At 43.1% G+C, this 27,878-nt stretch overlaps 1 long non-coding RNA gene across 1 annotated transcript in view; it reads left to right on the top strand.

The window, feature by feature from the left end:
- Positions 1-22,754, top strand: part of LOC143845329 (uncharacterized) — a 52,244-nt gene extending 29,490 nt beyond the window's left edge. The window contains exons 2-3 of the long non-coding RNA XR_013234365.1: positions 18,661-18,764; positions 22,396-22,754. This is a non-coding gene — a long non-coding RNA (uncharacterized LOC143845329). The remainder of the gene's footprint in view (positions 1-18,660; positions 18,765-22,395) is intronic.
- Positions 22,755-27,878: the final 5,124 nt, after the last annotated feature.

Here is a 27,878-nt window from a genome sequence, read left to right on the forward strand (position 1 = left end):
GAAACATCCTGACAGCTGAGATTTATACTTTAATACGGATAAATTGAAAATGTGGGGGAAAAAACAGTTGTCTCAGGCAGGAAGGCAAAAAGAGCCATGCATGTTATCCTGAATAATTGCATGGCTCTATCAGTTTCAATAGCTCAACATTATTAGCCCTACTTCACCCAGAAACATAAAGAGCAGCTCACAAGAGATTGATTAATTAGCCATTGTGGTGTAATGTTTAGAGTATGGATTAGGATCTGGGAAAAGTGGGTCCAAATCCCTACTCTGCCATAGAATTTCATATGGTACACAGGAGGAGGAGGAGGACCACCATATGACCACTAGTGGTAGGAAGTTTCCAGATTCCAGCAGATCTTGCTGGAGGATGGAGAAAAGTCAGCGGTGGCACTTCTGGGAAAACCTGGAAATTATAATGCACTTCACTTTGAATCAAGTTGAGCCCAATGTTTGGGGTGCAAAGATGCTAATAGTGACATGGAAGGTTCTTCACCAGAGAGTCACCTTATTTCCATGGAAGGGTCCTCACACTGAAAGCTTGGATGTATTTGGAATTGTTCTCCCACCCATGATAATTTGGATCCTCTAGTAGAAGGCAAGTTCAGGGCATGCAGAAGTATTTTGCACTGAAATCAATAGGTCTTATTTCTACCAAATGCATTTACTGGGACTATGGTTGCCAAAAAAATCCAAGAGGTTATTTCCAAAGAGGTTTTGCATCCCTTTGAGCATACAAGAGACCCATCATACAGCTTGCACAAGTTCAACAACAGGAATTCTGGTTAACAACATGGGGTGGGTTGCATTGTACAGTACATTAGATTTAATGCCAGATAATATGACACTGTGCGTGAAATTTATAGTGCCATTTTCAGGTGAACTTTAAGTATCTCGATGGATGATTAAGCAATTTTATGACTTTGGACAGCTTAAGCAAATGACATACAACTGTGTTGAACCAGGAAAGAGAGATGGTACCAAGAAATGTGGAATTGCAGAACTTCTATGTGAGTGTAACATGGGCAGACCCAGTTCATATTTTCTCAAGCCGTCCATGTCAGATGGTGATATGAATGCAGCCTGTGGAGGAAATAACTCATGAGCCCAGTCACATCGCCAAGGTTGCTTCCTGCAAGCCATTTCCTGAACATGGTGGCACATTTTCACTCATGCAGTGAAACGCATGAAGCTTGCCTTATACTGAGGTACACCACTAGACTATCAGTGTCAGCATTATCTGTTTTGACTACCTGTGGCTCTATGGGGTCTCAAGCAGAGGTCTTTCATGTCACCTACAGCCCGACCCTTTGAACTGGAGATGCCTGGGACTGTATCTGAGACCTACTTCATGCAAAGCAAACCTTCTGCCACTGAACCATGGCCCTTATTGCCAATTGCATGTTACTGCCTCCTCTTGGTTGTTCCCAAGGAGCTATTCTAAAGAGACAATGCTAGGGTAGATGGCCAAGGCTTGAGTGTAAAACCTGAGCTGCATATATGGCATGGCATTGTGTTGGAAACTGCCCCAAAACAGTGACTAGAAAGGGGCAGTTTGTAAATCAAATCAAATAAGGCACGTACATTCCCTTATCCCAAACTCTTTCCTACTCCTAAGATTCATAGAATCATAGAGTTGGAAGGGGCCTTACAGACCATCTAGTCCAAACCCCTGCTCAACGCAGGATCAGCCCTAACCTTCCCTCCTGTCTGTAGACAAACAATAGTTTTCAGTTATATCCAACCTAACAAACCATGGTATATGCTTAGCCTCTAAACCAGAATGTTCACTTTTGTACACAATTTTGGGGTAAAGAACTATGGATCAGAGTACCTTTACTGGCATTTATAGACAACATAGTGAGAAAAAAATTAGACATTTAGATAGCTACAGAATTCATGAGTATGATTTAAAATAGCCAACAGTATCTTGGGTACTATCACAATAAAAGTAGGGGCTTTGTTGCTTAATATTACATTGATCACATGCTTCTCATCCACACAGAACAGTTTCATTTTCTTTTAAAGTACCCCACTAAAGGATGACACAGTTGAACAAACGAGTGAGTCCAGAACATTACACCCATACAAACAGATTCTTTTAGAAGCAGGAATTTGGAGAAATCTGCCTTGAGCTACATTTGAGGGGAAGATGTTTAAACGTGCTAACAAATATGCACTTCTTGAAGGGTACATCCAAAGTTTGGAGGTATAGTGGGGATATCCTAAAACTGAGGTGAGCATGCACTGTTAGCAAGGGATCCCAGTAGCTGGGCATCCATGTCTTCCAATCTCTGCATTATTAGTTCTGCAATTACCATTTCCTCTTGGACAATAAGCAATGGAATATCCAAAGCAATTCTCTGTAGTTTGTAAATAACTTAAGTAAATCAGTTAGGTGAATAATGATCTCCCAAGAGGTTAATTAGTAAATTTTTGGGGTGTGAGTCTTCAACTTACTTAAATACTTAAAGAATTGCAACCAAGTTCTGGTTTCTGATTTTTGTTGGCTGAGCTCTGCAATTAAAGTGTGGTTTGCCACACAATTTGGAACTGCTAATAATAATCTAAGCAGGAAGATTATGTTTTCTAGGTCTTCATTGAATGCCTCCATCCATAGTGAAATCTGTGGGATTATTTTTACATTGTACAATTTAAGAGTAGCTAAAAGATTTTTTATTACCATTATGATAGTAAGACTTTTCTAAATGAGCCAAAAGGCCTTCAGTGACTTTAATAACTTTTCTCCCATGATTTGTCCAGTTATTGCTGTAATTAAAATTTATCCCAGGATATGTGAAATTATTTACTTGTTCTATTTTATTTCCATTAACCAACCAATTAAATTTATAGTGAGTTTTAGAAAAAACCATGATCTTTGTTTTATCATAGTTTACTTTAGTTGGTTTTTGCTACAGTAAATCAGTAAACATTTGAAAGGAACAAATTAAACCAACTTGAGTTTCAGGTAGGATTATTGTGTCATCTTCATATAGTAGAAGTGGGGTTGATTTTTTACCTATTAAAGTGGGATGACCATTTACTTCTTCACTTAGAAAAAGATTAAATAAATGGGTGGTGTGAATGCACCCTTATTTTACTCCTTTATTTAATGGGATTTTAGATGTTAAGTTCCCATGCACAGAATATTTTCAATTTGACAAGTGTTGTTAAGATGGAGCTATTGTACTAAATATAATAGTCGCTGGTCAATTTCTAAATGTGTAACATGTCCATAGTTTTTCCATGGAAACTGAATCAAAGGCCATTTTTAAATCAATAAAGGCCACAAATAGCTTACCCCTCTTTGGTCTCGAGTATTTCTTTCTTTAAAATGAAAGAACAGTACAATGATCTGAAGTGAAGTTTCCTTCCTGAAATCCATTTGTTCTGGTCCTGGGATATCATTATTTCCAATCCCACTTGTAAGTTTGGAAGTTAAATGTTTGTTTATTTTCTTAGATTTTTATACTGCCCTCCCATACGGCCCAAGGCGGTTTACATGAGAACATTGTGGGATACATAGAACATCGTACATTAATAGTCACAACAACATATCAGTAACAATTCTAACAACAATTTAGTATAAAGTTTGCCTATCGTAAACAGGAGGCTAATAGGGTGATAATTTCCAGGCAAGCCAGTGTTGCCTTTTTTCATAGACCGGAGTTATTATGACATTAATCAAGGGTCAGGGATTTGTTCTGATTAGTCATAGTGAAGAGATTTGTTTCAGTTCTAATCAGCTTATTACAGTTTAATGGCAGACTATGGTTTGCCTCCCAATAGGGAAAGAAGAAAGAGAATCAAAGTAGGCAAGGGAAATAGAAGGACGGAGGAGGGAGTATGTGAGCTTGAAACCTGGTAATGGAACACCAAACTGCAGTTTGGTGTTCCATCTGGACTGAACCTAAGAGTAGCCTGCCAGTATTCTGAGTCTGCTTTGTCACCCTTCGGCCAATTAGCCAATGGTCAGAGTCAGTATAAGGCTGAAACATCAGCTTTTTAAAGCCACAAGCCCCTATTTGATTCCTGTGCTTCCAAGAAAATGCTTGTTAGTGTGTGTTTTATGACTGAATCACTTACTCTGGTGAATGTGATCATGTCTCCTCTCTTCTTTTTCTGAAGGCAAGATCATAGAATTTTTGCTGCCTTTGTACTGAATCCTGCCTTACACATCTTCTGCATTCTGTTCATGGGTCATATTAGGCAGCTATGCAATAGAACAACAATTCCTTAAAAATATCCCATACTATGGCTCTAACCATGAAAACAGGCAGTTGTCTGTAGTTTTTGTTCCATTGGTCTTCTGTTTACTGGATTGTGAGCTGTAATTGGGTTGCACCTTGACCTAAGGTGGTGACATCACTGGCACCATGAATGTAGGAAGAAGATGATGGAGAAGGGTTTTATATCCAACTCTTCACTACCCAAAGGATGTCCCAGAGTGCTGGGACTCCTTCCCTTCCACTCTCCACCACCTTCTACTCTCCAATCACCTTCCCTTCCACTCTCCACCACAGACATTCTGTGAGGAAGGTGAGGCTGAGAAGGCCCTGACAATACTGCTCTATGAGAACAGCACTATCAGGGCTGTGGTGAGCCCAAGGTCTCCCAGCTGGCTGCGTGTGGAGGAACAGGGAAATTCAACTTGCCAAATTAGAAGCAGGCCCCTTTCAACCACCACACCAAGCTGGAGAAGGAGAAGGGAAGGGGACACAGAGAGAAGGGAAAATGTATATACCCCAGCCAAAAACACACAGTATATGGAGGTGACTATGTGAGTTTGCGTCCTGTGACACTTTCAAGACCAACAAAAGTTTTATTTAAGGTATAATTTTTTTGTCTGTGGATGCATACTTCTTCAGATACAGTGAAACAAGATGTCCTCAACCATTAAACATAGGTGGTGGTGGTGGGGCGGGTGGTAGTTGCCAGGAAGAACTCGTTAGTGTCAAGATGCATAAGGACCTGCGCAATTATAAATGCGATCAGTTTAAAGCAGTTGGTAAAATCTGTGAATAGCAATAAATTAGCATATAAATCCAAGAATTAACAAACAATTGTAAGAATTGAGTTTGAGTCCAGTGGTTCTGCTAAGATCAACAGAGTTCAATTCTGGGTCTAAGCAAGAACTGGGAGACTTAGGATTGGAGCAGATTTGGCTGTAGCTTAGAGCCTGGCTGTATTCAACAGATCTGTATTCAACAGTATCCAGAGGGTACTTGTTAATGGTTCAGCATCTTCTTGGAAAAGAGTGACAAGTGGAGTACCCCAAGGATCTGTCCTGGGGCCTGTGTGGTTCAACATATTTATAAATGATTTGGATGAGGGATTAGAAGGGATGCTTATTAAATTTGCAGATGATACTAAACTGGGAGGGGTAGCAAACACAACTGAAGACAGCAACAGAATACAGGATGATCTTGATAGGCTCGAGAAGTGGGCTAAACTGAATAAAATGAAGTTCAATAGGGACAAATGTAAAGTTCTGCATTTAGGTAGGAAAAACCAAATATACCAATATAAGGTGGGGGAGACTTGTCTTGGCAGTAGCATGTGCGAAAAGGATCCAGGAGTCTTAGTAAGACCATATATTGAACATGAGTCAGCAGTGTGACTCAGAAGCTAAAAAGGCAAATGGGATTTGGGGCTGTATCAAACGGAGTATCGTGTCCAGGTCACGGGAGGTAATGCTACCGCTTTACTCTGCCCTGGTTCGGCCTCACTTGGAGTACTGTGTTCAGTTTTGGACACCCCAGTTGAAGAGGGATGTTGACAAACTGGAACGTGTCCAGAGGAGGGCAACAAAGATGGTGAGGGGTTTGGAGACCAAGATGTATGAAGAAAGGTTGGGGGAGCTTGGTCTGTTTAGCCTAGAGAGGAGACGACTGAGAGGGGGGTCTGATAACCATCTTCAAGTATTTACAAGGGTGCCATATGGAGGATGCAGCAGAATTGTTCTCTCTTGCCCCAGAAGAACAGACCAGAATGAATGGGATGAAATTAATTCAAAAGAAATTCCATCTAAACATCTGGAAGAAATTCCTGACAGAGCAGTTTCTCAGTGGAACAGGCTTCCTCGGGAGGTGGTGGGTTCTTCATCTTTGGAAATTTTAAAACAGAGGCTAGATAGCCATCTGACGGAGAGGCTGATTCTGTGAAGGCAAAAGGGGTAGCAGGTTACAGTAGATGAGCAATTGGGATGTGAGTATCCTGCATAGTGCAGGGGGTTGGACTAGATTACCCATGAGTTCCCTTTCAACTCTATTATTCTGTCATTCTATGATTCTGATATGCTTAAGATGGTAACTGGAAGCACATAAATGCGTTTGTTGGTTAGTAGGTATAAAATGATGTCTATGCATCCATTGTATATTTTAACAGTAGTATGCAGTATTTCATGCATAGATTGGTTCATTCTCAGGTTAATGGTGCGCTGAAAGTTATTGAATGCCTTCTGGAATGTGTCTAGTTAAGTTTATGATAGTGATGTTTACTTTAGTCTTGTCATTACAGAAACACACATGCCACCTTATGACAATCACAAGATAAATATACTCTCAGGAAATAAATAGGACTGGGGAAGGAACAGCTCACTAGAACCATGAAGCCAAGGACATGGCCTTGAGCACTTTTGTGGGTTGGACCCAACCAGGGCCCATTCTGCACATGTTGGATAATGTACTTTCAATGCACTTTAGAAGTTGATTTTCCTGTTCTGCACAGGAAAACCCAGCTGCCAAAGCACATTGAAAGTGCATTATTCTATGTGTGCAGAATGGGACCAGGTGTTGTTGTTTTTTTGACCACCAAAAAGGCTATGCTGGGAATTGGGGGACTTTTGTGGACAAAAGGCACATGGACCAAGGGTCACAACAAGGAAGCAAATTGCTTGAGATTGCGCAAAACCCCCTGTCTGGACTAACCTATTTTCACTCAGCACCACCCACATATTTCTGGTAGATGATTCTGCAGCAGGGACAGCATAGAATCTTAAACGCTAAGAAAAGCAGGCAGAACAAAGGACCAGGGAAGGAACAGCAGCCAATGTTTCTCTATCTTGTGCATCATCGGCGCATTCAGGTCAATGCTTGTTGTCCACATTGCAACCTGACGGTCCCTTTTCTCTCTTGTCACATTACTTTCTGGCAACGCAGGATCTGATACAAGCAGCCCTAATGTGCAGTTGTAATTTTATCCTCGATCCAACAATGGGTGCCCTCTCAGATATCAGCGGAGGTGTCCCAAAGCTATTTCGGTGGGCAAAAGAGCAAAAACTCATGACAAGGACAGCCATTGGATACAAGCGAGGCTGAATTGCGAAGGAACAACACAGACACACACGCCAACAGTAAGAGCATTTATTAGGCTTAAGTTTTTAATACTGACCACAATTAGAGCAAAACAGGTCAAGCCAGTTGTCAGGGTTGTTTTTTTTTTTTTAAGCAAGAGTTTTGTGCTTTTTTGAATACATCCCCTCCTGCACAGCTTCACTGCCTTCATTCAGGCAAGAGGCACTCGGTATGCAGGGCCAGCAAGCTGGTCGGAGTGACCATAAGGAATAATCACAAAGGGTCTCGGCCACGCAGCACTGGCGCTCTGCAAACTGGCCGTCTCATCAGAAAGTTAACAGTGATGATTAATATGCCTGTGCTGATAACAGCAATCCACAGTGAGGCATATGAAATACAGCAAAAAGTAGACTGGGGCTTCACGCGCACACAGCGTTGTAACTGGAGACATCTGTCCATGTGCAGCCATTACAGGGAAAAGTGCAAGAAGGTAAAAAAGGAAGGAAGGGGAATCCGCTGAAGGCAAGAGAAGAAATAGGCACTGGGCAGCATGGGGAAGGGACAATGTGGAGGCAGCCCAGTGATTCAGTGCTGAGGGAATCCCAGCAAGGAAGGGAGGAAGCAGGGATATACAAGGCAAGGGCTTTCCCCTCCCCTGGGCATCCTAGTGGGCGACACCTTGTAAATTTTATTATTTATTTATTTAGATTTCTATACTGCCCATTTCTTTGCAGCTCTGGGCGGTTTACACTGAACATTATATAATTTACATGGAACATTATACAGGCTCTAACATCAAAACAACTTTCAATAAAGCATCAAAAGATTACAAAACCACATTTATAATATAAATAACAATTAACAGTAACATTGGGCAGGTGTCTGGGAGGACCAGCAGGTGTTCTGAGTCAGTTGGCTTCAAGCAAATGCCTGGTGGAAGAGCTCCCTCTTGCAGGCCCTGCAGAACTGTGGAAGTTCGGCTAGAGCTCTGATCTCTTCAGGGAGCTCATTCCACCAGTTGGGGGCCAGGACTGAAAAGGCTCTGGCCCTTGTTGAGGTCCGACGCGCTTCTCTGGGGCCAAGGATCCGCAGCCAGTTGGAGGTGGCCGAGCGTAAGATTCTTTTGGGAGTATAGGCAGGGAGGTGGTCTCTCAGATACACTGGGCCCAAAACGCGTATGGTTTAGATGTAATGCTCACATTTCAGAGTAGGGTGACCAGCTTGGGCTTGGGGAATTATTAGAGATTCCGGGAGGCTAGGGCTCTGGAAAGGGAAGGAGCTCTGCAGGAGTGTGATGCCAGAGAAGCTACTTTCTGAAGCTGCCATTTCCCCCCCCCAGGAGGTTTGATATCTGTTATGTGGAGATGTGTTGCAGCCGGCACAGTGCGTTATCGGTGATTTTAGTCGCCACCATTCCACCCCAAACGTGCGTTATTCCCCCTGTGCATAATGGGCCAGTGGGATGCCACAAGTCCTGTTCACCATAACAAGTAATGGGAGAGGGGATAAATCTGAAATGGGAAGGAGATGCTGTTAGCTGCCTCATCCTGCATCACAATCCTGACAAAATGGTATCCTTATAACCACCTGGTAGGTCCTGAAGATCTCCCAGAATTACAACTGAGACTACTGCCATATTCCCACTTCCTCTTTCAGATATTGCTGGGGGGATTGGAGGTTGGGTTACACTGCCCTGTACTTTGAGATTTTTGTTATATATATCGGGGTAGTCAACCTGTGGTCCTCCAGATGTTCATGGACTACCTCATGGTACAATTCTCATGGGAATTGTTGTCCATGAACATCTGGAGGACCACAGGTTGACTACCCCTGATATATATATAACTTCTTGTTATATGACTTTTACAAGCTAGTGTGTTTTAATGGAGCTTTATTGGGGGTTTATTATGGACAATTATACCCTGCCACGGGCCGGTTCCAGGAGTGGCGGGAAATAAATCAAAACAACAACAACAACAACAGTTACCCTGGAGAAAACGGCTCCTTTGTGGGTGGACTCTGTGGTATTCTACTCCTTGAGGTTCCTCCCCTCCCCAAATTTCACTTTCCCCCGGCTCTGCATCAAGTCTCCAGTATCTTCTGAACTCTTAGTTGGCATCCCAGTGCCCCTGCTCTGTTTTGGTGGCTCTGTATTCTTCCAGCAATTCAGGGTCCCCAATGTCTCATTCCTGCAGATTCACTTTCTAAATTAGCCCACCAATAAAGGAAAAACAACCCTGTAATGCAATAAATACCCAAGGAAAGGGGTTGAAAAAAAGAAAGGAAAGCAAACCGCGGAAGCCTACGCATGGTTGTGAGTGACATTTATTCCAGCTGTGGTTTTTGAATTTAATTCCAGACACAAACAAAGCCCTTTGTGTTTGCAGGGCCAAGCTTTTAAACGGTCTTGTGGGAGGGAGTCATCAAAGCACAATCTCGGTAAATGTGGAATTAACAAAGCAAAGCTTGACACATCACTCTGTGTCATATAAATTACAGCTATTGTCTGGAGGAAGGTCTAAAACTGTTTCCTGGGTTATCTAATTCCATCACCTTTCAGATCTCTTTTGCTGATGGAACCTGGGAAGCCTCTCTAATTATGTGTACTCTCTTCGTGGCAGGCCTGGCTGTAAATACAAAGGGGGCCTGGACATCTGACTGAGATGCAGGCATTATTCTCAGATGACTGCCAGGATAGTAAATTGGACTTTCAAAATGAAATAGCGCTGGGAGAAGGGGGATTCCGGAATATTGACAGTTTCGTTTGAATGACTGTTGGATTGCAGGTATGATTGAGGGCCATTCCACACATCTAAGAATATAGCGTTAAGCCAGTGCAATTGCTTAACGCTATTAAAAACCCTCCCCTGCCGCCATTTCTCACCTCCTCGTGCTCTTATTTTCTTCTCCTGCTTTCTCATGCTTCCTGGCACTCCGCATGGCTGATTAAAATGGCAGAGGAGAGGGACTCACTCTACCCACGAAACTCCCCCCACCTATCAATCATGGCAGCCAGCCAATCACCTTTCTCCCAGTTTTAAAGGGAAAACGATGCAAACAATCTCTTTTTTAAGGAGGAGGAGGAGGAGTTGGTTCTTATATGCCGCTTTTCTCTATCCAAAGGAGGCTCAAAGCGGCTTACAGTCACCTTCCCATTCCTCTCCCCACAACAAACACCCTGTGAGGTAGGTAAGGCTGAGAGAGCCGTGATATCACTGCTCGGTCAGATCAGTTTTATCAGTGCTGTGGCGAGTCCAAGGTCACCCAGCTGGCTGCATGAGGGGGAGTGCAGAATCGAACCTGGCATGCCAGATTAGAAGTCCACACTCCTAACCACTACACCAAACTGGCTGTCAGTTTATGGAATTGCAGAGGAGTTATTAGCATAGAAGCCAGGGAAGAAGAAAAGTTGGTTTTTTATACCCTGCTTTTCACTGTTCAAAGGAAACTCAAAGCAGCTTGCAATTGCCTTCCTTTCTCACAACAGACATCCTGTGGAAAGGGGGGGGGGCTGAGAGAGAGCTCTGGGAGAACTGTTCTGCCAGAACAACTCTGGGGAAATAATGACTAACCCAAGGTAACCCAGCTGGCTGCGTGTAGAGGAGTGGGGAATCAAACCCGACCCTCAATATTCGAAGCTACCACTCTTAACCACTACACCAAGCTGGTTAACTTGTAATGCTGGTAACTCTTGGATGACTGCCCTTCAAAGAGAGACTTATTGTCCGGGTGCTCCTGACCTCTAGCTGAATATTCCATTACCTACCCAACATCCATGCTTGTCACAGGGCCGATGGATTTTGGTCTTGTGTTTCTCCCCTGCATACTTCAAATGAGTGTATTAGGCATGTCTCATTTAAAAGTCAATAATAATTTATCTTAAAAATTGATCTGGGGGGTGAAATGGCTTGAGAACAAACCTTCTGGTAAAGGCCTGTTGTAGTTGTGCAAACTTGCACTTAGTGGAATGTTAACTTGTTATTCAACTTTCAAACCCAAGGCTTTTGTTAACATCAGTGTTCCATAGATTATACCACCCATAATATAATAATAATAAAAAAGTTTAAATGGGAAAGCTCTTATGGGCATCCAAACTAAAATATGTACAGGATATTGTTTGGAGGACCAAGTTGCTCTGTCTATATATCTCCTATTTTTTATGATTGGTTGCCAATCACTTTTGGGCACTAATTGAACTTTAAAAGTGTTGGTTCTAACCCTTGATGTTCTGAACTAGGGGGTTCCAAAGTAGGTGGGGTGGTGGAAGAATCCAGCGAGGCAGTGAGGAACTTAGGGGCAGTATGTGGGAGTAGGACACAGTAGTCTGATGCTTCCAGCTGCAGCTGTGTTTTCCTAGGAAGAGATGTCCCAAGGTGGCTTGCCATTGCCTGTCTCTGAGCATAACCCATAGCCCACCCATAAGTCCTCCTGGTGAAGGTGGCCAGTTCCCTAGCTGGTGCCCAAGTCCACTTAGGCAGGAGGGGAAAGGCCATGGATATCCCCTGGAGCTCCACAGACCTCTGGTAGGGAATCCCTGCTTTAGAGACTGCTTCTAGTCTTCATCCTGTGGCGTCTTTATAACTACCAACCTGCTTCTTCAAGACCATTTTTTTAAATTTCTATTACACAAAATATTGACCAGCTTATCATTTTGCACCCCCTCCTTTCTCTTTCAAGGAATGCACAAGCTTAATCAGCTTCTGGAATAATTGTGCATTTTAGCATCTCTGAGCTAAAAACTTCCTTTAGCAGGAGAATTATAGGGATAAAATTTCAATTTGATTAAGGCAGAGAAGCCTTTTTGTTTCGCTAATTTCATTATAAATCTGCATTCTTACTTATTTTATAGTATTTCAAATCATTTGGCATGATCTAATTCACAGGTGTGCATACACCTGTCTCCTTTGGTGAGTGTAAGTGCTTCTGAATATATAACGTGGAGAGAAAGAGAGGCATAGGTTTCAGTTCTACAGAGCAATTGTCAAAACCTGTGCATTTACAAACTGGATTATCTAAAGAGCAGTTTACAAATGGTCCTTGTGGCTCCCTCGGAGAAGAATGATAAAAATTTTGTTCTTGGAGTAGCTTTCTGATGAAAAAGAAGTCAACAGAATTTAAAGTTTTTCTGTTGTCAGCTGCAGCAAGGTAGCTCAATTACAGCCAAACCTGATTATATGGACAGACTGAAGTGAGCAACTATGTTGGTCTAAGCAGCAGAACAAAGCTTGACTTCAGTAGCACCTTTAAGATCAACCCAGTTTAATTCTGGGACTGAGCTTTCATGTGCATGTGCAGTTTCATGTGCATGTGCATGTGCAGACCAATTGAGGGACAGGCCTTTAAAGCTATCTGTTTGCCTCTGGAGCACTGTGAGGGAGAAGGTGGAACTTCCGGTTTCTTTCCTAGGACAGGACAAAAAATGGAAGACCCAGCATGCGGCGAATTGACTACATCCTCAGCTTGCAAGACCTGAGCAAGGCTGTTCATGATGGGGGTATTTTGGAGGCCATTATTCTGTAGAATTGGATTAAGTCTGAAGTGACTTAATGGCCCTTTACATATTAACTTAGGCTGTGATGTGTTTCATTTAGGACAATGTGATATTGAATGGTTTCCCAAGTATGTATGTATGTATGTATGTATGTATGTATGTATGTATGTATGTATGTATGTATGTATGTATGTATTTATTTATTTATTTAATGGATGGATGGATGGATGGATGGATGGATGGATGGATTTCTATAATGCTGAATGAGCACATTTTTCCCTTTGAATTTTGTTATTCAGTAAATTACTTCAGATCAGTTTTATTCTATGGGGAAAGGGAGGGAGACAGGGGTTCAAATTCCTCAGGATTTCAGGACTCGTTCCTATGGTTGTTCAGTCCCCAAAGCCTCAAGAATCACTGCTGTACAAGCCCCGGAAAGGGCATGAAGATGCCACCTGTGCCTCTTTTCTTGTGCCCAGCCTCTCGAGCACAAAGACCTGTCCTAGACTGTAGACCGTAAGCAAGTTTATATTTTATAGGATGAAAAATCTTCACAGAATTCTTTCAAATAAAAGTTTTCTCCACCTTTCCATGCCTGTGTTTCACGACTGCCATCAAAGGAAGTAGATTTTCCTGTTCTGCACAGGAAAATCCATCTACGAAAGCATATTAAAACTGCATTATCCACTGTGTGCGGAATGGACCCGGGTTCGGTTTCCTAATGGCTGTGTTTAAAAACCAATGTTTTGTCCTAACAACTTAATGCAAGTGAGTTGGCTAGCAGCAGCTGAAGACATTCCAGTGACAAAGTGGTTAAGCTGCAAGTGTTGGTGAGATGATGCATGTTCCCCTCTCTTATCCCGGTCCAGGTATGCCTTTTTGAACAGGCAAGTTCTCGCTTGTCTGTCTCCCAGGGGAAACGTGTCACTGGACATTTTGCACTTAAATGGAGAGAAGCAGTTATTCAGGCGAGTCAATGTTTCCATTAGAGCTGCAAAGCATCACTTCCAGCCTTCTCTCGGCTACCAAGGTCTTGGTCCCAATGGACTTGTGGCAGTGGTGCCCTGCCTTTTCTTTCACATTATAAAGCTATATTCATCCAAGTCGTGTATATGGGCAAAGTGTTTCTAGGTCACAGAAATAGCAGAAAGAAAGGCAGTTTCCTGCAATATAACCCAAGCCAGCCTAGGCACAAGATGGGATTTAGGCAGTGTTTGTATCCACATTTGTTTCCAGGGCTGGTTCAAGTTGTTGAAAGTAATTGTGGTCTTTTTGTCAGCTATTTCCAGCACTGTAATGGCACATTGTACCACTGTGTGGCTATTCATCTTATAAAATTATGACTCTGCCTTACATGGAGTTGACACCATTGGTCCATCTAACTCAGTACTGTCTGCTCTAATTGGCAGCACCTCTTCAGGGTTCTTGGGCAGAGATCTTTACCAGCATTTGGTGCCTGAGATCTTGTAACTGCTGGTGCCAGGAACTGAAACCTGGGACCTTCTGCATGCAAACCATTAACCCATGGGCCTCCTCTGGCCTTATATATTCCTCTGGTTGTAACCACTGAATTCCATCCCAGGACCAGGAAAGATCAGTGCTTTCCTTGGTACCCTTTAGGCTTTTGTCCTCAGCATGTCTCTGAAACCCTTTCCTCCTTCAGCTTCCCTCTTCCCACTCCCCTTTTATTAGACTTGGAGGAGGGCAGGATGCTGTTCCCATTGGCTGCAGAGGAAAGGACACACAGTAATGGGTTTAAACTACAAGTACAATGATATAGGCTAGATATCAGGAAAAAAATTTCACAGTCAGAATAGTTCAGCAGTGGAATAGGCTGCCTAAGGAGGTGGTGAGCTCCCCCTCACTGGCAGTCTTCAAGCAAAGGTTGGATACACATTTTTCTTGGATGCTTTAGGATGCTTTGGGCTGATCCTGTGTTGAGCAGGGGGTTGGACTAGATGGCCTGTTTGGCCCCTTCCAACTCTATGATTCTATGATTCTATGTTTTATTGGGAGGATGGGAGATTGGGGACTACCACCATGTTGTTGGGTTTGTTGTTGCATGTTTTTGTGTCCTTGGATTATTTAAATTGGATTTTATTGGGGTTTTTTTAGCATGGGCGATTGTAACCCACGACAAGCCGCTCTTGAGAGTGGCAGGTAACAACAACAACAACAACAACAACTTGTCTGTCCATTTCGTTTCCTGAATTCTCAAAGAGATGTGATGGCATTTAATTGGGTAGAAAGAACAACATAACTTTGCGGGGTAAATATCCCATGTTTTTGCGTTGAAACGAGAATTCTACGAGAGATACCTTCTTCTATCCCAATGGCACTGTTGTGGGGGAGGAGCACAGCAAGCCATAATGTATGCAATTTTTAAAGATATAACAGGAGTCCTTTCAAGTTCTTGACCTGGCAAGCCCGTCTCAAGGAAACATGTGGAACAGGCAGAGCAAACAAATTATATGCACACGGAGACTGTTTGAAGTTAAAGGAAGTACACTCATGTAAGTGGTCCCTGAATTGCAGCATATGATTTTTAAAAGCCAAATGGTGTATTTTCCCTTGAAAGAGTGACACGGAGCCATTTTAAAATCACTTTGAGAGACAGATCTGGCTGGAGGGTTGCAATTTGGGCATACTTTGTCTTATCATCATAACCATTTCTTTTCCCAGGCTTTTCTAATGTGTAGCAAATGCGCAGCTTCAGACGTGTGCCTTTGAGCAAAGTAGAATCAAAGGATCAAACTTCAACATGGCCAACTTTTTCTTTTAGCAAATGGTTGCTTCTGTCTGTTCAAGTATTGAACATAAATGGAGCTGATCAATGGATAAAATGGAAAACTAGAAATACAGATGCACACCTCTCTCTCTGTCTCTCTCTGTCTCTGTCTCTGTCTCTCTCTTTGTTTATTTTATCTCAGCCATTACTATTACTTTCAGCTCAGGATGCCAACCAGAGATCAGGTAACTGAGGAATGTCCCTTTTAGCAGGAGCCTCATAACGTCCAGCCCATTCTTTGTTTCATAACCAGCTTTCAACAAACATTAGGACAAACCGAAATAACACAAAATGTTCACAAGTGTTCACAGTCTGTCTTGAATGGGCTGGATGGTGTGGGGCTCCTGTGAAAAGGGACAGTTTTGGTTTGTGTCAGTATTGTTATCAGCAATGATTGTAATGTAAGTCAGGGGTAGTCAACCTGTGGTCCTCCAGATGTTCATGGACTACAATTCCCAGGAGACCCTGCCAGTGTTTGCTGGCAGGGGCTCATGGGAATTGTAGTCCATGGACATCTGAAGGACCACAGGTTGACTACCCCTGATGTAAGTCCCCTCTTGGGCTGAGGAATCCCTGAAACCAGCTTTCATTTCTTGCCATTACTCGGAGTGGTGGTGGGTGAAAAATAAAATTTAAAAAAAAATCACTGTCTGGCTTATGGTGTGATATCAACTTCTTGTGGAAAACACAGAAAAGATGCCACATCTCCTTAGGAATCACTGAAAAGTCCATGGTAAGTCACACTTTCTGTTGATTCCTCAAGAGGACTGTTTCCTCTAGAAGTGATCAACGTCCTCTCTATGAATTTCTGGAATCTTTGTGATTTTTACCATTCTGCCAATTCCTAGAGAGGGATAACATCAGTCCTGTGGTTTTCCTGGAAGTGGCATCATGTCCCTCTGCAAAGGAATCCTCAGAAAACCAGGTTTCATATTTTCAAGTGGGCTGTCCAAGTCAGAGCTTATACTAATGTCAGCAAAGGTGCAATGTCAATATAGCCAATGGATATTTTTGGTGGGGCTGGGCTCTGAAGGTGAAGCGGTTAGCAGCGAAGGGCAGGGAAGTTTTGCTTGCTGGCTGTTGTTCGAAATAATCAGGCAGTTTAGAGGCCAATAACCCACAGTTTGGGATGTTCTGCAATACTTGACAATGCCCTTTGAAATACAGTGGCTTATCTGCATTTCCCCAGTGCCAATTTTCCTGGAAAGGAAAAGAACAAAAGGCAGCGACTGCAGTCCCGTGTCAGTAAAATCAATGGGCGTTTTGCAATTGAATTCAGTATAAGCAGGATTGGATCCAGTTGCTACAGAGAATGAGTCATGAGTTTCTACGACCTTCGTTAATAGTTGACCCTCAGCCTTATCCAGAACGGACGCAAAGCTGTCGATCCCTGACGTGACTCTTCTTCGGCTTCAGTGAAATGTGCTGCGCAAAGAGCAAATTAAGCCGGGTTTCCTGGGCACCACGCTGCTTTTGCAATGCAAACGGAGGGCAGCAACGGAGGGGATGGGAATCGAGCAGCCGCAGCATCAATTTTTTAATGGGCCTCATCGCGCTAGCACAGAGGTGCCGTTTTGCCACTTGACTTTGCCTGCCGTGCGCGGCAATGGTGCCCTGGCGAGGAGATGTGGCACCGTGCCTTTGCTCAGCTCTCCTTCCCAGTCTTCTGCCTGGGGTCGAGGAGAATGCTGCCGAACTGGTCCTGCAGCTCCTGCTGGCCCTTTAAAGCCGAGACGTGGCCTCTGCAGTGCATTTTGCCCAATTCCTCAAAGCCAAGCGAGACAGGCAGGATAGCTTTTCGGTGCGATTTCTGCACCAGGGGGAAACTATGCTCTGCTTTTGTCAGAGCTAGAAGGAGCACTTGGAGGCTTTGCTGGCTGCTTCTTCCTCCGTTTAGAGGGTTTGGAGATGGTTCCAGGTTAGGAGGGCTGCAGTATTTTCCAGCTGGGAAATAAGGGAGCACTCCAGTGTGTGTGGAAGAAAGAGAGAGAAAGGGGGAGGAAGATTGTACCGTTTCAGAGGTTAGCCGTGTTGGTCTGCAGGAAAACAGATTTGAGTCCCAGGAGCACCTTGGAGAACAGCAAGAGTTTCAAGGTGGGAGGATTTGACAGTCAAAGCTCCCTTCATCAGACACAAGTAGGAATGGAGATCTCTGAATGCCTTTATATCCTAGTCAGAAAGTGAGTTTGTAAAGCATGTTTGCAAAGGGTGACAAATGTACAATGCATGTTGTATACCATGCACATTGTATACCATGCAGGACCCCTGCCTCACCAACAGGCACAATTACTGGTACCCCTTTATAATCTAGGCTTAAGCCAAATTCAGAGACAGGGAAAGTTTGGTGTGGCATGTTGGAGTTGGGGTAGAATCTGTGTCAACTTCAAGTTCAAACTGCACCTGCCATGTGGCTTTATTTGGTTACCTTGGGATAGAAACAGTCTCACCCTACCCTGCCTCAGAAGGGTTGTGCTGAAGGGGAAATGCTGGGAGAGAGAACAATGTATGTCAGCCTGAACTTCTTGGAAGGAAGGCAGGAATTCAAAAGAAATTCCGCCTCAACATCCGGAAGAAGTTCCTGACAGAGCGGTTTCTCAGTGGACCAGACTTCCTTGGGAGGTGGTGGGTTCTCCACCATGGGTCATGGGAGACACCTGATAACAACAGCGTGATGTCACCTCTGGGGAAAACCCAGAAGTGCTGCCTCTCTAGGAATAACCAGAAACTCTGTAGTAAAACCCATATGGAAAACCATCGTGTTTTCAGTGATTTCTGTAGAGGACTGACATAACCTCTGGGTTTTCCCTGGGAGTGTCATCATGCTATAGGCACACTGGCCATTTAAAAGAAATTATTTTCCTCCTACCACAGCTCTGAGCAGCAAAAGAAAATCTGAGCTGGAGATAGGGCATCCCACACCTCTACCAGGATACTGGCAACCTACCAAACCTTTTCAGCTGAAGGTTCTTGTGCAATGACATTACACCAAATCATACCTGAGGCAGTACTGTCTTTCCAGTAAAGTGCTGGTACTCACATATAACATTGCACCGATTTCCATGTATTCCCCTCTTTCTCTGCAGATCTCCAGGAAGCTGTTCCTGAGTATTCTCAATCAGGTAGAAACACAACTTGGCAGGGCTCAGCAAGCTACAGCAAGAGGGAGACCACTGGTGCATCTCTTAAGGTAAGGCTGCCTAAATTTTCTTAATGGCCATTATCTGGTGATCCTTACAATGAACCTGTAAAGTAAAGAACCTGAGTTATTACCTTCAGGAGGTAAACAACCATTGGAGCTTGAGAAGCTGTGGCTTGCCTGACCTAAGGCTACCTGTGAGTTGAAAGCAGGAGTGAGAATCGATTTGGGGACCCTCTGATTTTATTTCTCTGCAGCTTCCCATATGCCTGCAGAGCTCGTCTGGTGTCGCTTTGCTAGCAGAGTCTCCCATTGACAAGGAAAAAGCCTGACCTAAAAAGAAGTCGATCTGCAGAAAGCAGGCCAAGCCCTGTAATAATGTGAAAAATCAGCATTAACATCTACAGAGCCAGCGGCTCTTAAAGGCATGGGAGCAAGGTTGAAATGTTTGCAAGCCTATTTAGGAAATATATTCATTGCCTTGATATGGATGCCCCAGGCTAGTTCAATCTCATCGGATCTCAGAAGTGAAGTAGGGTTGACGCCGGCTGATGTTTGGATGGGAGACATTCAAGCAGCATGTACAGCCCCAGTGGTTGCACATGGGATGACCATAGAGTCTATGGCATAGAGCCAGTTTGGTGTAGTGGTTAAGGGTGCGGACTTCTAATCTGGCATGCCAGGTTCGATTCTGCACTCCCCCACATGCAGCCAGCTGGGTGACCTTGGGCTCGCCACGGCACTGATAAAGCTGTTCTGACCGGGCAGTGATATCAGGGCTCTCTCAGCCTCACCCACCCCACAGGGTGTCTGTTGTGGGGAGAGGAAAGGGAAGGCGACTGTAAGCCGCTTTGAGCCTCCTTCAGGTAGGGAAAAGCGGCATATAAGAACCAACTCTTCTTCTTCTTCTTCTTCTTCAATGCATGCCAGCCCAGAGGGTCTTCATTAGTGGTCATATAAAATACACACACACACAATACTGCAATAAGACCTGGTAGGTGTCATAAGAATCCTGAAATTAAAAAAAAAAATTAATCAGAATTTTCAAAAGCATCCAAGCTGTCCATGCACCTAGCAGCCACCACTTCCTGCAGCAGTGGATTCCACTAGTGAGGATGTACTTTCCCCTGTTAAGTGCAGAATCCTAATAGAGCCAGTTTGGTGTAGCGGTTAGGAGTGCGGACTTCTGGCATGCTGGATTCAATTCTGCATTCCCCAACATGCAGCCAGCTGGGTGACCTTGGGCTCACCACGGCACTGATAGAGGTGTTCTGACCAAGCAGGGCTCTCTCAGCCTCACCCACCCCACAGGGTGTCTGTTGTGGGGAGAAGAAAGGGAAGGCAACTGTAAGCCACTTTGAACCTCCTTCTTCTTCTTCTTCTTCATCCATTATTGACCTCCCTCAGAGGCATGTATTATCACGAAAAGCATCCTATTCCTCTCTGAAGAAGCACCTTTCTTTTCCCTTTAGCAGGCACCTCAGTCTGTCAGCAGCATCAGGTGGGTGCCACAGGAGAGTTTACAATGGTTTCCCATGTGTTGTACATGCAAGTGCCAAAGTGGTCTTGCAAAGAAAAGACAGTTCTGGATGGCCACCAAAGCACATTGTGCCGCAGTGAGAACTGAGAAGCCAGTTGCAGCTCTGAGGACACTCTTGGAATTGTGGCTCACGGTTCCTCAAGCATTTGCCAAGTTATTACATTTAGGGGCATTGTGAGATTTCAGGGGAAATATTAGGTATGTCACACATATGAGAATCCTCAGTACTCTATGCTCTATCGCATCTAAATACCATTAAAGTTCATCATCAGTGGCCTCGACATATTAACTTTGGTTGATCATAATACTCACCTGTAACTCTCAGAAATCTTCTCTAACTTTGATGGTTCATCAGAACCAGGGAAAATGTCCTTCTTTCCTTTGATTTTCTCCTCCCTCTCCCTGCCCTACTTACCTGCTGTTGCTCTGCCATCAAGATCAATCCCTTTCTTTCCCTTCTCGAGCATCTAAATAGGCAGCTTCTATAGGCAGCCAAGACTGCCTCTGTCCACTGGATGATTATTCCGATCTTTATGTCACAAGTCCTAGAGACGCCACATCCCAATGTGCATCTCAATGGCTGATGAAAACAGGCCATGTGCTGGAGATGTGCTGCTTTCCCACAGGCTCTCAGGCACAACCCTAAACACCATGACTGAGTTTGCAATCATGCTGTGCCTTGTAATTTGAATATGCTTTATACGAAACCCTTGAATTTCTCTTTGTTATATAATTTCTCTTTAAAGGTTTTGCATCTTTTTATGTTAGTTTACGTAACAAAAGGAAAGCAAACACACAAAAACCTGGGGCGGGCGGAAAGCCCTAAATAAGGTACCTGGAGAACAAAGGAGCACGGAGCCTAGACAGTAAGGCATAGAAATAAAGCATATTTTCAGAATTCAAAAATGAGAGAAAGAGAGAGAGAGTGAGAGTGCAGAAACACCGTTTTTGACAAAGAACATGCACTAATCAAAGGCAGCATGGTAGAGAGTCCAGACTTGTCAAATCAGTACAATCTGCATGTAAGATTGCAGATGAAGACAATGGCAAAACACTTCTGCTTCCCACCAGCCTGGAAAGCTCCTTGCTGAGGTGGCCATAAATTAGCTTTGACTTGCTGGCACTTTATGCAAACTCATGACTCTGGCACATGGGCAGTCATTTCTGATTCAAGTTGAGATTCAGCTCCCATCTATAGACACCTTTGTGGCTTAGCTTATTCTCTGGTGGCACACTGGCTGATATTATGAAGGAGATTTCAGCTCATGATGAAGAAGAGTTAATTCTAACCGAAGGAGTCTCAAAGCGGCTTACAGTCGCCTTCCCTTTCCTCTCCCCACAACCCTGTGAGGGAGGTGAGGCTGAGAGAGCCCTGATATTACTGAAGAAGAAGAATTGGTTCTTATAGGCTGCTTTTCTCTATGAGGAGGAGTCTCAAAGTGACTTACATTCACCTTCCCTTTCCTCTCCCCACAACAGGCAACCTGTGAAGGAGGTGATGCTGAGAGAGTCCTGATATTCCTGCTTGGTCAGAACAGTTTTATCAGTGCCATGGCAAGCCCAAGGTCACCCAGCTGGCTGCATGTGGGAGAGCACAGAATCGAACCCAGCTAGCCAGATTAGAAGTCTGCATTCCTAACCACTACACCAAGCACTCCTAACTACACTACACCCTGGTGAGCTTTTAGGCCTACAAATGTGTATTTTTTAGAACAACTAGTAACTTCCCATGAGCCTCTGGTGGTGCAGGATGATAAAGCAGCTGACATGCTGTCTGAAGCTCTGACCATGAGGCTGGGAGTTTGATCCCAGCAGCCAGCTCAAGGTCGACTCAGCCTTCTATCCTTCTGAGGTCAGTAAAATGAGTTCCCTGCTTGCTGGTAATGACTGGGGAAGGGAATGGCAAACCACCCTGTATTGAGTCTGCCAAGAAAACGGTAGAGGGCATCACCCCAAGGGTCAGACATGACTCGGTGCTTGCACAGGAGATACCTTTACCTTTAGTATCTTCCCAATTTCAGCCTCCTGTCTATAGCGGATCAATCAGTGACTGAGAAGCAAGCATCTTCAGCGTTGTGTTTATCATACAAACGCACTTGCATCGTATTAACATTTAGGGTGCTTTTTGTTCTTGTTCTGCAGTCTGTCTTTTGATTCGGTGAAGAACATTTGATGTATAGAAATTGGTCTTGCCTCCAGATCATCTAGCTGCTATGGATTGCAAAGTGAAACGCACGTCAGGATTAGAGAACAGAGAAAAAGATTTTAAACAGTTGTGTTAAAGGTCATGAAATGCAAGTGGTGCGGTATGGTGATATTTATGGGGGAAAACTCAAAGTTATAGAAGCATTTGTAACAGCAGTGACAGGTGATGCCGCCATCTGCCTGGCATTTCTAAACTGAATAAACAGTATAATCGTGCACATGGTTTTGCCCTTCCAAATCCAACTGGTTTGGTTTCTCATTTTTAGTTGAGGCCATTACGCACTCAGCATTTTTGTGTTGGGGTCTCTCTTTGTAACTGTGGCATAGGAGCCAGAGCGTCCGTTACAGGTATATGAATGTCACCATTTTGTGTACATTTCTTCTTTTGCATAGAGATTAGGGGTTCTTAAGCACCCACCCGTTTGGCTCACTTTTTTGTATGACGGTTGCAAGAATGAATCCAGTCTTTTGTCGGGCAGTTCAGCTAACTGTGAGCAGCTTGAGCCCATGTGGTGGACTGGTAGTGGTAAGTGCCATCAAGTTGCAGTTGACTGATAGGGACCCCGTAGGGTTTTCAAGGCAAGAGATGTTCGGGGGTAGTTTGCTATTACCTGCCTCTGTAGTGTGGCCCAGGACTTTCTCAGTGCTCTCCTATCAAGCACTAACCAGGGCTGAGCCTGCTTAGGGTTTTGTTTTGTTTTTTGGTCTGTGGCATCGATAGATAAAGACTCCCCAACCTTTGATGGTCTAGCTGACCTATTTTATCCTCATTTTCTTGAGAAGATATTTTCTCCTTTATCCGGACTCTGTCCCTATCTCACATTTGCCAGCAACATAAATATTCTACAGTGATATGACCCTGATCCCAAATCCAGTGAGGTATCCTGAGAATTTTACTGACCAATCTCTCTTGCTTTGGCCCTGGCGATCTTCCCGGTGCTCACCTTTCTCCCCTTGTAGAAGGGGACGAGACAACCTCCTTCCTCACATCTTAGTTTCAGTGCAACCCTCCTTCTTTTCTGCTCTTTCCTTTATGCTTTTACTGTTGGATCCAAGCAAAACAGCTGTGGCCACATATTTGACAAGATAGCTGGCTACAGATCCAAATGCCCGGCATTCAGACAGATTCCATACACATCTCATGAGTGTACTTGGGCTCTAATGTTGCTAGCTCTGACTGGATTATTGGCAGGGTCTTCAGCTAATTTGATTGTTGGTATTTTGACAGCTAAGCTGTTATGGCATGCTAGGCAATTCTCCCGGAGGCTATCTCAAAGTGTCCTATTGGAGCTCAGCATAGCATGAGATCTTCTAGAGATGTTCCCATGGAGGTATTTATTGCATTTTTAAAATTCCACCTGTTCTCTGAGGAGTCCATGCCAGCCTATGCCATTCCTTCTTCCTGCTTTATCTTCACACCATGAGATATGCTGAGCTATGAAAAAAATGACTGGCCCAAGGTGAAAGTCTGGCCAAGCTCACTTTAGGAGACAAGAGGATAGCTATTTTATCCTCATTTTTCCTGAAATGAGGTTTTCCTTTTGATGCCTCTGTTATCAGAATCGCACTTATACATGTATCCTGTGACACAGGTGTATTAAGCTATGGCGAACTAGCAGAGTGTGGTAACATAGTATTTGAGGATCAATTTGCCAATATTTTACGAGGTGATTATGCCCTCAAGAACTCAAGAAACAGGGAACCCTGTGGCAAATCCAGCAAGAGGTGAATAAACTAACCACAAAGAAATATCAAATGCCAAAATGATTATACAATTGGAAAAGGTACACAAACATTTTAATTAACAATCTACATTCTTTAATGTACAAAGATAATGTACAATACAAATTGTTTAATTTTTGATAGATACCTGAATAAGGCTTTCCTATTGATACGAAGTTGATTACAGTTTATGTGGAAGAAGGGGAATGAGGGGAATAAGCAAATGCTTTGCTTATTCAGAGCCACAAACTGGTATTTAGAAAGCTTCTAAAAGACAAAGAAAAACAATTAATAAAGATGTAAAATAGGATCATGAAGCAAGGGGATTACTTGGGAAAAGAGAAAAAAACTATACTTACTACTATCCAGGAAAATGTGAGGTAAATGTGAGGATGCCCATGACACCATACAGGATTAAATAAAAATTGGAGCTACTATATGGTATTTCAGCAGATAGAAGAATTAAGATTTTCTGAGACCTTCTGTGTAATCCTAAAAAGAGTTACACCCTTCTAAGCAAATCGAACCTGGGCCCATTCCACACATGTTGGAATGCACTTTAGAAGTACACTTTCAATGCACTTTAGAAGTACAAAAGCAAACTGTTAACAATAACCAGCTGCCCTCCTAATTATGGCCCTATCCTACATGGCTTTTGTCCTCGCACATCCCATGATCCCCACTCACAACCATTTTAGTAGTCAAAGCAGAACTAAGGATGGCATTTCCCTACTTACAACCGGACGGCTCCTATCAGTCATTCCCAGCTACTTAATGCTCTTTGAATAAGCAGCTGAAGAGGGGGAAATGGCACTGCATAATGCATGGCATCACTTCCAGCCTCTCTCTTCAAACAAAAAGTGATGTTAATGCATTGCAGTGACACTCTAGGAATCAAGGAAATCACTAGGGCAAAACCAGAGAGATTTGTGGGATTCCTAGAGTATCACCCTGATCTGGTGACAGCACTTCTGGTTATTCAGCTGGAAGAGATGTTACACATTGCGCAATGCCATTTCTGCCTCCCTACTCCCCATAGCCCAACATGTTGCTAGCTGGTTGCGAAGAGCCAGAAACCCTAAAGGAACCTATTCTGCTTTTTGTTAACACTGGAAAAGCATTGTTGGATCCAACCCATTGATTTCAATGGACTTAGAAGGGCAAGGGTAATGACAGCAGAGTATCACATAATCCGGGGGAGCCCATGTAGAGTTCTTGCAACCAAAATTCATTTATTTCGATAGGCTTAGTCTCAAGTAATGTGAAAGTCATTAATTCTTCCGAAAGTGAAAGAAATACCTATCACGGCCGTTTCATTGCAAGACAATATTAATTGGCTTAAGGCACTGACATTATTCTGACTATAACATCATTGTTAATAGCATGCTATAAATGGATGTCACTTGGTAAGGAATCAACAAGGAAAAGAACCTCTCGCATATGACACCTAAGGGCCAGTTTATGCCAGCAAACAGCAAATGATGTATTGTCATGCTGAGAACACAGGGACATGATCACAATAAACTGCTTTTCAAGAAAGCCAAGTTTAGGCAACAAAAGCTGAAGCACACATATAAGAACATGAGGAGAGCATTGCTGGATCAGGCCAACTGCTGTTCCCATAGAGGCCCTAAGAAGACCCTACAGAGCCTTCTCATGTATTCATGCCCTTATAACCAGCCTTCAGACATAGATTACCTCTGAGCATGGAGTTTCCCTTAGTCATCATACTTACAGAGAAAAGTATCTTTGATAAAGTGGTCTAGTCTTCTTTTTAAACTAGCCTAGCTACATATGATGGCCTTGAATCCCATATGAGCAAATTTTGAAACCAGTATTACCTTTAAGACCAACAAAGTTTTATTCAAGGTATGAGCTTTCGTGTGCATGCACACTTCCTCAGAGACAATGTCATGGAATGGAAGTAACCAGTTCATAATTACTGGCAAAATGTAAACAGTAAATTAACATACAGCAGGATGAAAATGTTTAACAGATTCCGGAGGTAAATATGAATAACATGCATTTTGGACTTGTTCGGCTTCAACTCCAGTGGATTGAATGTCAGGGGAAAAGAAGAGTGGGCTCAATAAATATCTCTAAATGGGAATGAGCAAATATATAATCAACTGCTGACAGCAATTAGCTGAGACCTTGCCCTTATGCTTCATATGTTCTCAAGCATGAAGGAATCTTAGGGCATCATCTTCTTTGAAGTGGAGCATTTGGTTGTGCAAAGCCATCTCCTCTGTTCACAAACCAGAGAAAAACATATAAATCAGCCATTCCAAATTATATATTACAATCTACTTGTTCAAATTAATTATTTCAAATAAAAAGATAAAATAAAATGGTATTTGGCCTTTCTGGGGGATTGTTAAGAATGCAGGTTAGTGTATTTAGTGAGATAAGAAGCCAATATCCCTGTTGAGTCCTGAGGATTTTATTATTCTGAATGTTGTAATAAAATTCTGCAATTTCCCTTTCCATTCTGTTCTTGAAGTTCCTTTGTAATAAAGCAGCTACTTTGAGGTCACCTATTGGATGTCCTGGAAGGTTGAAGCATTCTCCCACAGATTTTTCAGTCTTATGATTCCTGATGTTGGATTTGTACCTCTAGAACTACCTCCTCTCAGACAAGCAACAATTAAGACTGGCATCAGAGGTCCTGTTCTGCCTTTCCCCATCAAGGTAGTGTTTTTAAAAATCACTTCAGTCCTTTGTGGAATGCCATCCCTGTAACTATTTATAGGGTGCCAAATTGGCTGTCCTTCTACCACTATCATAAAAATGTCTGTCTTCTGAAGTCTTTAGCTGATTTTAGATTGCATCGTGCATTATTGCTGCTCTTATGCTCTATTCTGCTGTTTTAATGAGTCACCATTGTTTATGCTGTTTTTATTATTGTGCAGGTGATTTCAGTCTTTTTGTCTCTTTTCCGTTTTAAACTTTTACTGTTATTAATTTTAACATATTAATTCAACATCTTGGAAGGAGTTCAAGAATATTAAATTAAATAATGTTCAGCTTCTAATGTCTGTCAGCTTCATTGGTGGCCCATTCACCAGGAGACCTGAACGATAGCATCTAGCTATAGACTCTGGTCAATCAGTGAATTCTGTTTCAAATACAAGTGATTTACAAAACCTTCTTTCTTTTCTATTTAGAAAAATGAGCCATGTCTGACTGGTTGCCTGACTGGTTGATTGGCCATGCAATCCAAAATATCTTCTCTTACAGCAATGATCATGATGAATATTTATAATAATTGGGGACAGTCTCAAGTGTCATATTAAAAACAAACAAACACCTGGTTCTATTGGAACACACAAATTTAAGCATTCTTTGGAGTGGTGTTTTGAAAATGCTAAATCACTACAAGGCGTTATGCTCATCAGTGTGTCCGAAGCATCTGTTAGATGTCAAGGTTTCTTCCATAAAGAAAGGGTGGCGGCCTGCTGAAAAGTAACCATCTGATGAATTAGTGGGCTAAGCATAGCATGTAGTCTCAAACCAATCAAATTTGGCTGTGGATTGTCTGCACAGGTGTGGAGTTTCTGATGAAAAATGCACGGTAGTCATGTTGGAAGAAGATGGAAATGAAATCTTTGTAACCCCACGAGGAAAATGTTCTACAGCCTTTTCCAAACTGGTATATATCACACCAAAATATCTCTGAGCAGATCTGAGAAGAGGAA

The sequence above is a fragment of the Paroedura picta genome, chromosome 10 (assembly GCF_049243985.1).
Source record: "Paroedura picta isolate Pp20150507F chromosome 10, Ppicta_v3.0, whole genome shotgun sequence".
NCBI classification, from domain to species: Eukaryota; Metazoa; Chordata; class Lepidosauria; order Squamata; family Gekkonidae; genus Paroedura; species Paroedura picta.